We start from the raw sequence: 7,130 nt of genomic DNA on the forward strand, positions 1-7,130 counted from the left end.
TGGCTTCAGCCAGCAGCACAGGACCTGGTGTAATGTGGTTGGCATAATCTAACAACACTGGCCCTTGTGAAATATGGATGGTATGGTAAGCACCACACACCCTGGTGTAATGTGGATGGCCTTAGCTTACACCACTGACCCTGGTCTAATGTGCATGATATCGGCCAGCATCACAGGCCCTAAAGTGGATGGCATGAACGAGCATCAAAGGCCCTGGTAGGGTAAAGATGGCCTCACAGGAAGCACAGGCCCTCGTGTAATGTGGATGGTAGAAGCCAGTATCAAAGTCTCTGGTGTAATGTGGATGGCCCAAGCCAACAACAGTGGCCCTGGTGAAATGTGGATGGTGTTGGCCAGCACCAGAGGCCCTGGTGTAACTTGAATGGCTTAGGCCAGCAGCACAGGCCCTCGTGTGGTGAAGATGGCCTCACAGGAAGCACTGTCCCTGGTGTAATGTGGGTGGCCTCAGCAAACAACACTGGCCTTGTTGAAATGTCGATGGTATTGGCCAGCACCACAGGCCCTGCTGCAATGTAGATGGCATCAGCCAGTAGCACAGGCCCTTGAGTATTGTGAATGGCATCAGCCAGCAACACAGACCCTTGGGTAATGTGGAAGGCTAGCAGCAAAGGCCCTTTTGTAATGTGGATGGTATCAGCCAGCACCACAGGCACTGGTGTGGTGATGATGGCCTCACAGAAAGCACTGTCCCTGGTGTAATTTGGAGAGCCTCATCCAACAACAATGGCCCTGGTGAAATGTGGATGGTAGAAGGCGGCATCACAGTCTCTGGTGTAATGTGGATGGCCTAAGCCAACAACAGTGGCCCTGGTGAAATAGGCATGATATCGGTCAGCACCACAGGCCCAGGTGTAATGTGGATGGCATCAACGTGTAGCAGAGGCCCTGGTGTGGTGAAGATGGCCTCACAGGAAGCACTGTCCCTTGTGTAATGTGTATGGCCTCAGCCAACAACAGTGGCCCTGGTGAAATGTGGATTATATTGGCCAGCACCACAGGCCCTGGTGTAATGTGAATATCCTCAGCCAGTAGTAAAGGCCCTTGTGTTTTGTGCTTTGTGCATCAGCCAGCACCACAGGCCCTGGTTTGGTGATGATGGCATCAAAGGAAGCACTGGCAGAGGTGTAATGTGGATGGCCTGAGCCAACAACACAGGCCCTGGTGTAATGTGGATGGCATCAACGAGTAGCACAGGCCCTGGTGTAATGTCAATGGCATCATCCAGCACCACATGCCCTGGTGTGGTGATGATGGCCTCACAGGAAGCACTGTCCCTGGTGTAATTTGGATGGCCTCATCCAACAACAATGGCCCTGGTGAAATGTGGATGGTAGAAGGCGGCATCACTGTCTCTGGTGTAATGTGGATGGCCTAAGCCAACAACAGTGGCCCTGGTGAAATGTGGATGGTTTTGGCTAGCACCAGAGGCCCTGGTGTAATTTGAATGGTTTCAGCCAGCAGCAAAGGCCCTCGTGTGGTGAAGATGGCCTCACAGGAAGCACTGTCCCTGGTGTAATGTGGATGGCCTCGGCAAACAACACTGGCCTTGGTGAAATGTTGATGGTATTAGCAAGCACCACAGGCCCTGGTGAAATGTGGTTGTTTTCGGCCAGCAACACAGGCCCTTGGGTAATTTTGATGGCTAGCAGCACAGGCCCTGGTCTGGTGAATGTAGATGGCATCAGCCAACAAGATTGGCCCTGGTGTAATGTGGATGGTATTGGCTCGCACCACAGGCCCTGGTGTAACGTGAATGGCCTCATCCAACAACACTGGCCCTGGTGAAATGTGGATGGTATTGGCCAGCACCACAGGCCCTCGTGTAATGTGAATGTCCTCAGCCATGACCACAGGCCCTGATGAAATGTAGTTGTCCTCAGCCATGACCACAGGCCCTGGTGAAATGTAAATGTCCTCAGCCAGTAGCACAACAGGCCATGGTGCAATGTGGATGGCCTCATCTAACAACTCTGTCCCTGGTGAAATATAGATGGTATTGGCCAGCACCACAGGCCGTTGTGTAATGTGAATGGCCTCAGCCAACACCACTGGCCCTGGTGTAATGTGGATGGCATCAGCCAGTATCATAGGCCCTTCTGTGTTGTGGATGTCATCAGCCAGCAACACAAGCCCTGGTGAAATGTGGATGGTTTCGGGCAGCACCAAAGGGCCTGGTGAAATGTGGATGGTATTGGCCAGCAACAAAGGCCCTGGTGTAATGTGGATGGCCTCAGCCAAAAGTACAGGCCCTGGTGTGGTGAAGATGGCCTCACAGGAAGCACTGTCCCTGATGTAAAGTGTATGGCCTCAGCCAACAACAGTGGCCCTGGTGAAATGTGGATGGTATTAGCCAGCACCACAGGCCCTGGTGTAATGTGAATGTCCTCAGCCAACACCACTGGCCCTGGTGTAATATGGATGGTATTGGCTAGCACCACAGGCCTTGGTGAAATGTGGATGGTATCAACGAGTAGCACAGTCCCTGGTGTAATGTTGATGGCATCATCCAGCACCACATGCCCTGGTGTGGTGATGATGGCCTGACAGGAAGCACTGTCCCTGGTGTACTGCTGATGGCCTCATCCAACAACACTGGCCCTGGTGAAATATAGATGGTATTGGCCAGCACCACAGGCCGTTGTGTAATGTGGATGGCCTAAGCCAACACCACTGGCCCTGGTGTAATGTGGATGGCATCAGCCTGTATCACAGGCCCTTCTGTGTGGTGGATGTCATCAGCCAGCAACACAAGCCCTGGTGAAATGTGGATGGTTTCGGATAGCACCAAAGGGCCTGGTTAAATGTGGATGGTATTAGCCAGCACCAAAGGCCCTGGTGAAATGTGGATGGTATCAGCCAGCACCACAGGCCCTGGTGTGGTGATGATGGCCTCACAGGAAGAACTGTACATGGTGTAACGTAAATGGCCTCATCCAACAGTACAGGCCCGGGTGAAATGTCGGTGGTATTGGCCAGAACCACATTCCCTGGTTTAATGTAGATGGCATCAGCCAGTAGCACAGGCCCTTGAGTATTGTGAATGGCATCAGCCAGCGACACCACTGGCCCTTGTGAAATGTTGATTGTTTCGGCCAGCAACACAGGCCCTTGGGTAATGTGGAAAGCCAGCAGCACTGGCCCTTGTGTAATGTGGATGATATCAGACATCACCACAGGCCCTGATGTGGTGATGGTGGCCTCACAGCAAGCACTGTTCCTGGTGTAATTTGGATGGCCTCATCCAACAACAATGGCCCTGGCGAAATGTGGATGGTATTAGCCAGCACAGGCCATGGTGTAATGTCAATGTCCTCAGCCAGAAGCACAGGCCCTTGTGTATCGTGGATTGCATCAGCCAGTATCACAAGCCCCGGTGAAATGTGGTTGGTATCAACGAGTAGCATAGGCCCTGGTGTAATGTGGATGGCCTCAGCCAGCACCGCAGGCCCTGGTTTGGTGATGATGGCATAACAGGAAGCACTGGCAGTGGTGTAATGCGGGTGGCCTCATCCAACAACACTGGCCCTGGTGAAATGTGGATGGTATTGGCCAGCACCAAAGGCCCTGGTGTAATGTGGATGGCCTCAGCCAAAAGTACAGGCCCTGGTGTGGTGAAGATGGCCTCACAGGAAGCACTGTCCCTGATGAAAAGTGTATGGCCTCAGCCAACAACAGTGGCCCTGGTGAAATGTGGGTGGCCTCAGCCATAAGTACAGGCCCTGGTGTGGTGAAGATGGCCTTACAGGAAGCACTGTCCCTGATGAAAAGTGTATGGCCTCAGCCAACAACTCTGTCCCTGGTGAAATATGTATGGTATTGGTCAGCACCACACACCCTGGTGTAATGTGAATTGCCTTAGCCAACACCACTGGCCCTGGTGAAATGTGGATGATATCGGTCAGCACCAGAGGCTCAGGTTTAATGTGGATGGCATTGTTACACACCGGCCCGAAGCCGGGGTGCAACACAACAAAAAGATAAACCCGATACATAATAACGACAAAAAAAAAATCACACCACGGCAGAATGACGAGAGTTGGTTAATTTATTTACTGAACAGGTAGCGAGCTTCAGGGTGGGCGATGCCAAAACAACAAACAAAACACACTAGAAAGAAAAACAAAGCTAACTTACCTCCCACGATCCCAAAACAAAATACAATTCTCTAACCTGTCTCCCTACCCGAAACAGGAGAAAAGAGGGGAATAAAAGAAAACGGCTTCCCACCCCTACAGCTACCAAGCCCAGGTACAACCCCTTTTTCAGCATTAATATTGCAGCCCCGTGCAGTCACACACCACGACGGTCCCCAGACACACAGCTCACGGGAAACCAGGAAGTCTGCTCGCCGACCCAGTCCAACCCCTTTTGTAGCTGGCCTCTTTCCTTCCTCCACCAATGGGTGGCCTCCACCTGGAAACAAGCAACACTGAATACAAATACAAACAATAACAACACCGTACTGCAAATAATGACCCTGGGTCATAACACCCCCCCACCTAAAATCAAGCATCTCATTAGGGAGATGCTAGACCTAGTATCAAAAACATTAAAACAAACAAACAAATCGAACACTTCCTAGGGGGAAACCAGACTCATCAGTCACTGTCTGTGTCATCACTGATGATCCCCTGCAGGTTGGCCCATTCGGACATTTACCTGCGACCTCTGTGGGTATTGTTTTCCTGATCACTGTCTGATTCCGAGTTTAGAGTGCGCTGATATTCAGAGGACGGACAGTCCTGTTGTTTCTGACTTGCTGAGGCACCCCTGCGTGTAGGTCGACCTTGTGTGGTAATGATGTTGTTAACATCAAGAGCAGCCAGTTCTTGAGCTTGCTCTCTCTTCATTCTGACCTTTTTCCATTTCTGAATAGTTGGCTGACCATGTACACCAAGCTCTTCAAGCTCCTTCCTCAGAACAGCCACCTGGGAGCAGCAGTCCTCCAGCAGCTTCTTGTAATTTCTCCTCACGCCGCAGAGGGCAATATAACGTTCAAGCCTCGCCACCGATTTGTCATCAGACTTTGGTTTTCTGGTGCTCTCATCTTTCTTCACACTCTTCTTCATCTTTTTATCATTTGTTTTATCAGTCTTATTTTCTTTTTCATCTTCCAAAGAAGGTAGTGATGAAACTGAGTCTGGGTCACTGGTTTTCTCTTCCACTTTTGTATCTTCTTTTTCACTGTCAGAAGACTCGTCGCTCCTAATTTTGTCACTCGTTTCTGACTTGCAGTCTCCATCTGATTCGTTTCCTGCATCACTCAGTGGTGTTCTCCTTCCTTCATCTTTACTGCTGGTTACTGTCTCGACGTTCATTCTCACCATTTTCTTTGGACTGTCACTGCAGTTGCTTTCCTCACTGAGTTCCTCATCAGAAGACTCGTCACTGTCAATTTGACGATTTTCATTTCTCTTTTGTTGTGATTTTTTCACCTCTGGCTCTTCACCATCAGCTTGAGATTTGGCATTTTCTTCATCATTGCTGCTTTCTTTACTTTCTGTTTTGTTGTCCTCTTGAACCTCAGATTCTGATGATGAGCTTGAATGATTATTTTGTGATTTCTTTGCCCAGGATTCATCTTCACTCTCACTCATGACCTCGTCATTTCCATTTTCTCTTTTCCTTTTGTTCTGGAGCTTCTTAGTCTCTGAGTCACTTTCACTTTCATCATTATCCTGCATTTTCATCAGTTCCTCTTGCACCACCTGTTTCATGAAAGTTTCTACTTCTGGCCTTAATGAGTCACATTTGTTGTGTGTCTGATATCTCTTTTTTAAAATTCCCAAGGTCAGCGTGCTCAGGTCTGCCTCGTCACGGAGTTGACCACACACAAACCTGCGGATACCTGCTGCCTCCTTCTCCGACACCATACTAAAAACCTTCGCCGTCCCACCATCTACCCCCGGAACAGAACTATCATGCGGCTCAGAGCCGTCCGGAAACATTTCGGATATGTCCACCTCACCACCCAAGCGACGAGCTTGAGCACGAGTAACCACACATGCCGGATAAACTGTGGGGTCACCCAGCTCCGACGGGAATTGGCATAACCGATCCGAAGTAGGACACTCAATAACTTCCGGCATAGCCGGAAACACTTTTCCCCCGGCCAAGTCATTTCCCAAAACAAGATCAATGCCTTCAATTGGCAGCTGATCTCGAACCCCCACCCGCACAGCGCCCGATACGAAGGACGAGGTCAAAGTAACCGTATGGAGAGGCATGCGTAAAAGACTCACCTTGATACCCCACACCAGCAAATCAGAACCACAGTACGACTGCTGAGAGAAAGGCACGACTCCATGCCGCGCCACCGAATGCTTCGCCCCTGTATCCCTCAAGATGGTGATCGGAACCCGGTCCCCCGCATCACCAGACAACGATAAAAACCCCGTCGAAACAAACGGTCGAAACACCTCATCTATCCCCCGCGGAACGACGCCAACCGGCATTAAGCTAGGGCGGGTTACCGCGGAGCAACACTGCACGGCCCCCCCCGAAATGTCGGCCCGCGCCCCCTCCCTCGCCCTCAGCACGGGACAAGAAGCAACGAGATGACCGAGCTCATGACAAAAAAAACATCGGCGGTCCCCAGCGGCCACCGTAGGGCTACGCCGCGAGAGCGGGGGAGAACGCCCCCCCCCCACCTCCGGCAAAACTCTAGAACCCCGACGTAACGGAGGGGAAAAACCCCTCTTGTGCGTCAAAGCAAACTCATCTGCCAGAACCGCCGCTTTCGCGAGGGAAACGACCTTCTGCTCGTTCAAATAAACAACCACCCGCTCCGGCAGACACCCCTTGAAATCCTCCAATAACATCAACTCCTTCAACTGTGCAAACTCCTTAACCTCACTAGCCTGGCACCACCGATCAAAGAGCAAACCCTTCTCGCGCGCAAACTCCACATAAGTCTGATCCCCCCCCCTCACACACTGCCGAAACTTCTGACGGTACGCTTCAGGCACCAACTCAAAAGCACGCAATACGGCAGCCTTAACCACACCATAATCTAAGCTCTCAGATGCTGACAGGCTAGCCCACACCTCCTGAGCCCTACCCACCAGCCGACACTGCAACAGCAAAACCCAGACCTCCTCCGGCCACTT

The 7,130-nt window shown here is 51.2% G+C and overlaps 1 pseudogene; it reads right to left on the reverse strand.

The window, feature by feature from the left end:
* Nucleotides 1–4,619: 4,619 nt before the first annotated feature.
* On the reverse strand, nt 4,620–6,476 carry LOC146622233 (uncharacterized; annotated as a pseudogene).
* Nucleotides 6,477–7,130: the final 654 nt, after the last annotated feature.

This window comes from Diplotaxodon limnothrissa, linkage group LG11 (assembly GCF_057381915.1).
Source record: "Diplotaxodon limnothrissa isolate DT_005_m linkage group LG11, D_limnothrissa_male_GT1.1, whole genome shotgun sequence".
In the NCBI taxonomy this organism is placed as follows: Eukaryota; Metazoa; Chordata; class Actinopteri; order Cichliformes; family Cichlidae; genus Diplotaxodon; species Diplotaxodon limnothrissa.